Source organism: Apostichopus japonicus, chromosome 19 (assembly GCF_037975245.1).
Source record: "Apostichopus japonicus isolate 1M-3 chromosome 19, ASM3797524v1, whole genome shotgun sequence".
NCBI classification, from domain to species: Eukaryota; Metazoa; Echinodermata; class Holothuroidea; order Aspidochirotida; family Stichopodidae; genus Apostichopus; species Apostichopus japonicus.
The window spans coordinates 16,701,271-16,708,428 of record NC_092579.1 but is presented as its reverse complement, the minus strand read 5'-3'; the positions used below and the strand labels follow the sequence as shown (position 1 = coordinate 16,708,428).

Below are 7,158 nucleotides of genomic sequence, written 5' to 3'. Positions count from 1 at the left end.
ACTAAGCAGCATATTATCTGTATTTGTTTGTGGTCACCTTCTTGTCGGTAATTTCCCTTTTATCGTGTACGTATATGGCAAGCCATGTGGGACAAACACTGCATAATATATCAGCGTATTAATCGTAATTTATACGCGTATTAATTGGAATATATACGCGTATATATTATTAGCCAATCATATGGCCCAAATATATCCGCGTATTAATTCGCATAGTATACCGAGGGTGTCCAAACGCTGGTCAACGACCATGGTCTATTTCATGGAACGCCAAATGGTACTGTAATTCTATTCACATAGAAATTTACAGGTGTCGGGGGAAAAGAGCTCAAAGGACCTAACGTAATACTTGTTTTAGCATATTATCATTCACGATCATTACTTTTCTGCTGTATGTAAAATATCATAAATTAAATTACAGAGGGTGTGAAATAAGGAGGATTGAAGGTGCTACAAACCATTTAAGAAATGCTTTGGTTAATTGTTGATATTTCTCCGAGCTAGCAGACGGAAGGCATTGGGTTCAGTATGCTAACCTTTCGCCTCTCTTAGCTCAAAATCTAAATTGTCATGCTAAGGCAACTTACAAGTGCCATGACAGCTATCATGTGGTGGGTAGAATATACTAGTTGAAAACTTCTATATATGCTTTGGAGGGCATTGGAAGTAACGTGTTTAGTGTGTAAGTCATAAGTGGTACGACCCCTACATAATCTGGAAGTCATGTGACGTGGTCCTAGAGGATACATATAACTTAATGAGTATTTGGCAATAAGGAAAGGCCTTTGGCATTAAGAATTATACACGATTTGGCTTGTTTACTTTCATTCGGAAGCTCATCCCGGAATTTAAAATTTAATAGTTAACCAGCAACAGTTTACCAGATCTAGAGCTGCGCCTATAGTTTAGCCATTAACAATATAAGGGCTTTCATTTCAGCTCGCCGCTGGGTGACTTGTAATAGGCAGTGGTCATTATAACTTACTGGATTTTTCAACGTAGATTCATTGATGTGCCTTGAACTGAAAGAAACATCTGAAGCGGAAATCACTATGGTTACAGAATGTCACGCTATGGGACGTGTTTAAGTTGTTTTCCAAACTTATTTGTCGACAATTACTAAAATGTCATCAATTATCGGTGTCCATTTCAAAATCGGGTTTCAAGTGTTTATTGTGTTACTAACTAACAGGGGACAGAAACGTTACTGTTAGTTGCATTGGTAACGTCGGTATAATGCGCTATAGAAATAAGTATTGTTAATATTATTATTATTCTTATTTAATTAAAATACATTGTGTTCATTGAGCACAATAGATGCAAGAATGTTTGCAGACAATCATGTCAAGGTACTTTTAGCCTTGCAATCAAATCACAGGAAATATTGGAAACGCATCATTGACTGCTTTCAGGATGGAAATCTTTGTAACAGGAGTGTTGTTAACCTTGTACTTTGCGGTTGATTGTTATGAATTATTTGTTCTCAAAAAATGCAATCATCTGCACAAAGAATTGGAAAAAAATTGGTGCTTTTGAGGGGTTTTTTGGGAAAGAAAGAAAGATATTCATTCCAAAACTTGTTTTTTAAAATTCCAACAAAAAAGGTTATTGGAAACCAGCTCAAATCCCAAAGCCTGCTTCGTCATTGTATACTGGTTTACAAAATTTACACTTTGATACGGAGGGATTATATCTACGAAGTTGTGCAAAGTCTGTTTATCAGAACGAGGAATCGTTATAACGGCACGCCATTGCTCTTTAAGAGCTTCGTTACCATCCCAGTACGCATCACACTGGCGGTCCGCTGGCGTAAAAACGCTGGCGGTAAAACGCTGGAGGTCCACCAACGGACCGATAGACATTGCTGCTTGGAAAAACCCAGCGTATTGCCGACAGCGGACCAACAGCGTATCGACGTCGTAAAAAAGCCGGCGGTTACACGCTGGAGGTCCGCCAACGGACCGATAGACATTGCTGCTTGGAAAAACCCAGCGTATTGCCGACAGCGGACCAACAGCGTATCGACGTCGTAAAAAAGCCGGTGGTTACACGCTGGAGGTCCGCCAATGGACCGATAGACATTGTTGCTTGGAAAAACCTAGCAGAATTCCGACAGCGTAACGCCGTAGAAAATTTCCCACAAATATTATGTTATGAAAGTCACTCAGCAATTTACACAAGCTCACATACACATTGACCATCGGGTCTGTCCAAAATCTTAAGTCTCTATGTGAAAGTTTAGTTAAAGATGAGTTTCTATTAAACTATTTTACCTGTGCTTTTTGTATATATTTGTTCCTGTGGAGAGAAAAATTAAGAATACTTGGATTTTGTGTACATTAGTATAGGCCAGGTTTAGGTGCGGCTGCATGGGCTAATACGTTATTAGGCAACGGCTGGTGGTCCGCTGACGGACCGATAGATATTACAGCTGGCTTGTAAGTCCAGCGGAATGCCGACAGCAGTACCGCCGGAGGAAATATTGGATAGCTTTTGTGCAGAATTGGCGGGAAGTTACCTTACCACACTGGCACAATTAACAGAATAATATTTTCCTAAAACCTATATTCGCCAATAACTATAAGGTAATTAAAGATTGAGCTAACTCAAAGTAGTTAAATTTTGCTTACCATCCAATGTAATATATATTATCATACACTACATACATAATATTTGAAGGGGAAAAAAATACTGATCGAACGAGTCTGACGGATACCACATGAAGAAATGTTGGCAAGCATTTGGGCAAAATGGGCGGGTAATACCCTTAACCACAGGAACACTTACAGAATAATATTTTCAACAAATTCAAATTCTGAAATAAATATTGAGCAATAACGTTATAAGCGATATCCAAATACTTTAATAAATTTCAACCATCCCAAGAAGTATTTATTAATCAACAATTTAGCGTAGTTGAGAGCAAACAGTTCAGAAAACATTTTTCACTGATCGAACGAGCCTAGTATAACTGGCATCCAATCGCTAAACCGCAATGCTCAGTGTCCTCAGATATAGCAGCTAGTTTGAAAAGCGGTCGCTTTCGTAATCCGTTACAACTCTTTCGATGTTGGATATCCTGATCTATTCTTTTGAAAGTACTTGCAGTCTGCAGATACAAATTTGCGTAAGAGGTATGTACCTGTTTTTTCTTACTAAGGGTTGACAGTTGTACATAATTGATTTCGCAAGTATTTGAAGTGACTATTTTTTAAATAAACTTAGACGTAATCTAGCGTTAGGCTAGAATGTATCGCTTAATGAGAAGCCTTTCGCGGTGTATGAATTACACATTGTGTTAGGCTGAGCAATAACGATCACACATAAAGGTAAACTAATGACCGTTGTTTGTATAATAGCTAGGTTATGCAATGTTATGCCGAAACATTTGTTTGCTGACTGTATTAGAAGAAAACTGTTATCTGCAGAAGGTTAATACTGTAAATATTACTAGGTGACTATGGAAGGCTTCCCCCTAATTTTAAATATCATATTCTGAAATATATATTACTATACTAGTAGCCTACTAGTTACTAGTAGTAGTAGTAGTAGTACACTAGTACTAGGGGCCTAGGCCTAGTTTTAAATCATTTGGTATGTTACAGTATTGACAAATCATGGTCATCCATAACTTTAAAGAAATAATGTAATGTTTTATTTGTTTATAGCTAGGCCCCTAGGCCTAGTTAAGAAGGTAAAGACTCAATGTTAAAACCTTATTAATAATAATATAAGTATGGTTGTTTTTAAATATCAGGAATGGGTTGGTGGTTAAATCTTTTTGGATTTCATGTTTAGTGCTTAGGCTTCAAAGTTTATGTGACAAATTAAGCATTTTGGAGAACAATAGATCATCGTGATCATAGTTTATGAGTACTCCTGTGGAGTATAGTGATAAACTTAATTTTGTATTTTCACCTGGCCTTAGATGCAATTTGGTGCTCCAAATGAGATTTTTTTTCTTATTTCGAAATGAAAAAGGGGTTTTCTGACTTGCGAAGCGGGGGGGGGGGGGGGGCGGAATGATACTTCCGCCCCTCCACATTTTTCACTGGGGGGCTGGCACCCCCAGCCCCCCGGTTCATACGCCCTTGGTGATACCAACCAACACGATAATGAAAAATATTTCATATCTAGCCTCTCCTCTTCTAAAAAAATTGTGGCTGCCTTATCTCATTTTGTTGCTTTTTGTCTTGGCTACTGTCAATTTGAAATATTTGCATTGGGTCTATTCCATGTGCTCAGTTTCTGGTGAATCATTCTGCGCATGATTTCCAAGAAAATAACTGCCTACATTGAAGTGATCCTCACTTAAAGTAAAGTTTATTTGCCCAATAGCTGAACTGCCTCTATGCTATGTCTGTATTGCATGCCACTATTTAACTCTATGGAAAGTTACTTTAAAGGGTTAAAAGTTTACAGTGTTGTGGGGAGAATTGTTTAAATTCCTTGGCAATAAATCATTGAAAGCATAGTTAGTGGAGGTAGTTTAGGTTCAATTTGCCCCTCTATTGTATTCCCAGGTGAATTAAATGGCAATGAAAGTAGATACAACTTTGGGCAAGCAGGAGGGTAATTACCAGTTGTTATTCTGTTTGAAAAGCTCTGCAGACAAAGTAACAAATAACATGATTTGTCTGTATTTGATGATGTAAATTTGACCTTATATAGGGACACTGTAGAAAGTTCTCCCAAAAAAATAATAATAATTGAAGGGGTGATGCCCATTGTAAGTAATGGATACAGAATGAAGAGAGGTTGTTGTTTTTGGTTCTTTTTTGCAGTAGATTAACAGGGAAAAAAATGACTGATGTGAAATCCCTGGCGAACTAAACAAGGAAAATACAAAATGAGGTTGATGGGCATGTCAATACTATTTTACAAGAAACATGCAATAATGATAACAACTTCGAGCTGCATGATGACACAGTTGAAGTTAATAGTGAAAGGATTCTAAGTATATAAAGGAGCGACAGATAGCCATTCCTCTCCTGCACAATATGTTGTTGTGAACTTATTTACTGTTAACTTTAATTTGCAGTATGCAAACACCAAAGTATGCTGTTGTTGTTGTTTTTTGAGGAAGATGGAGTCAGCAGATTTAATCACAATTTATCAATTTTTCCAGATCAGGATTTTCAGGAACTAAGTTAGAAGCCAGCGCATTACTATTCCTGTGGGATCTTTGGAGGAATTTAATAACCTGGATGACTCTATTGAAACAAACAAGGCTTTGGAAAGATATTTGGTAAGTCAGTTTAAAAGTGTAAGGAAAGTAATCAGAAAACAGTTTTCCAGAGTGTAATGTTAGTTTATCATTATAAATTTGAAGCCAAGTCAGGTTTTATTGTGTCAGTGGTCTGTACAAAATAAAATATTTCCTGAGGGGCTAATTTCCATTTCCTGGGAGACAATTAAGACTCTAAGGTAGTAACAGACATGAAAGCATTTAGGTAACAAGAGTTTGGCCAGAAATGATTTTACATTGCGGTGCATTCTACAAAAGTGGGCTGTTAAATCAATCTTGTTTTTGACTGGACTCAGAAAGGAACATTGCAGCACTGCATTGCTAGTTCCTCTTAAAATATTGATAAGAAATTAGCAAAAGATGACAAAGTGTGGGATGAAATAGAATTACTTGAATATTTCTGTTTGTATAATAATTATTGAATGGTTTCTGATTAACTTTTCTTTCTTTTTGTTGTTTCAAGAAGAAAAGACTATCAATTCTTGGTGGCAACACGTTGAAGGAGTGCGTTTAAAGAATCCTGGGTGATGTATTGGCAAATGCAGTTGCTACCACACTGAACTGGACATGTACCACTGGGAAAACAGCCTTTGCGAAGCTACATGTATGAAATACATAATTGAAAGTGAGTTTATAAGTGTCATTTTTGTTTTCAGCAACAGTGAAGAGAACCTCGAGTTGTGGGGAAGGGGTTGTGCATTTGACTCATGGATCGGCCAACCTTTCAATGCAACACCCCTTCAACGAGAATTCTTGCTTTAATATACATTGAATTCTGGTCATTTAAAAAAGTTACTACAAATATATGTTGATGTAAGATGTGTTGTTTCAGATGCAGTTGAAAAGCAGCATTCAGCATTGATTTTAAAGTTAATTCACCATATGATTTTATTGACCAGTCCATTGTCACTTTCTTTCACAATTGATGGGACCTGGATTTGCAACAGTAATGCATGTGTTCAGTATAAAATGAAAGAAGGTGACTGTCAAAGGCAAAGGAAATATTTCGTATATCACTGAAAAAATGGTAAATGTGTGAAAATGTGAATAATGTAGTTTAACCAAATGTGAGACCCCAGCCGATACTCATAGCTAGTGTTACAGTTGGCACAGTAATTATCAAAAAGCTGTGACACGTTGAACTAAGAGTCAGACAGGTGAAAATTTGCAGTAATTTTAATGTTTAAAATTTTATAATTTAAAATTATTTTTTTTTTTTAAATTTGCATTTACAAAAAACTTGCCACGTGCCACCTGTAACACATGTTACTGTGTTACGAGCACAGTACAGTAGTAACTGATGCATGGTTGTGGAACATGAACAGTAATAACTGTTCTAGCTATGAGTATCGGGTAACCCATTATTGGCTTCATTTTATTGCTTGTGTAGAATGCAGTCTTTTATGTAATGTTTTGTGTAATGTGTTTTGTATTAACAGAAGCTGTACGGAGGAACTGCACAATCGACTTCAACTGATATTCAGGCGGCGGTGGTGAGATTTCTGAAGGATGCATCTGATTGTGAGGGAGGGCGAAAATCTCGGACTACACCACAAACAGTTGACGAGTGAATTTCTTTAGTGCTGTTGCAATATTTAACGCTGGAACTCATTTTCTCGCTTTGTAATTTATAGGCGTAATAAAATGATAGCAACTTATTTCACTGTGTTCGTCATTATTTCTTCATATGTAACCGCATGTGTAATTCAGTAAAATCTGCAGGTAGACCAATAGCTCTGTTCTAGTAGTACACCCCAAACAGTTTTCTGCCGGAAAACAGATATTTGGTTAGCAATTCATGTGAAGATCTCTGCCTAGCGGGTTGCTGGCGGAATACCAGATTTGGGCTAGCAGGTCGCCAGAACACTGGATATTAGCTAGTGGATAGCCAGTGGCTCTCTCTGACAGAA

General features: G+C 37.2%; 1 long non-coding RNA gene across 3 annotated transcripts; it reads left to right on the top strand.

The window, feature by feature from the left end:
• The first annotated feature begins 1,723 nt into the window (after positions 1–1,723).
• Positions 1,724–6,906, top strand: LOC139959347 (uncharacterized). Of its 3 annotated transcripts, XR_011789992.1 has the most exons (5): positions 1,724–2,353; positions 2,616–3,134; positions 5,129–5,248; positions 5,712–5,873; positions 6,688–6,906. It is a non-coding gene; the product is annotated as an uncharacterized lncRNA (long non-coding RNA). The 3 variants fall into 3 exon arrangements; XR_011789993.1 differs by having other exon boundaries at positions 1,758–3,134; positions 5,715–5,873; XR_011789991.1 differs by having other exon boundaries at positions 1,760–3,134.
• Positions 6,907–7,158: the final 252 nt, after the last annotated feature.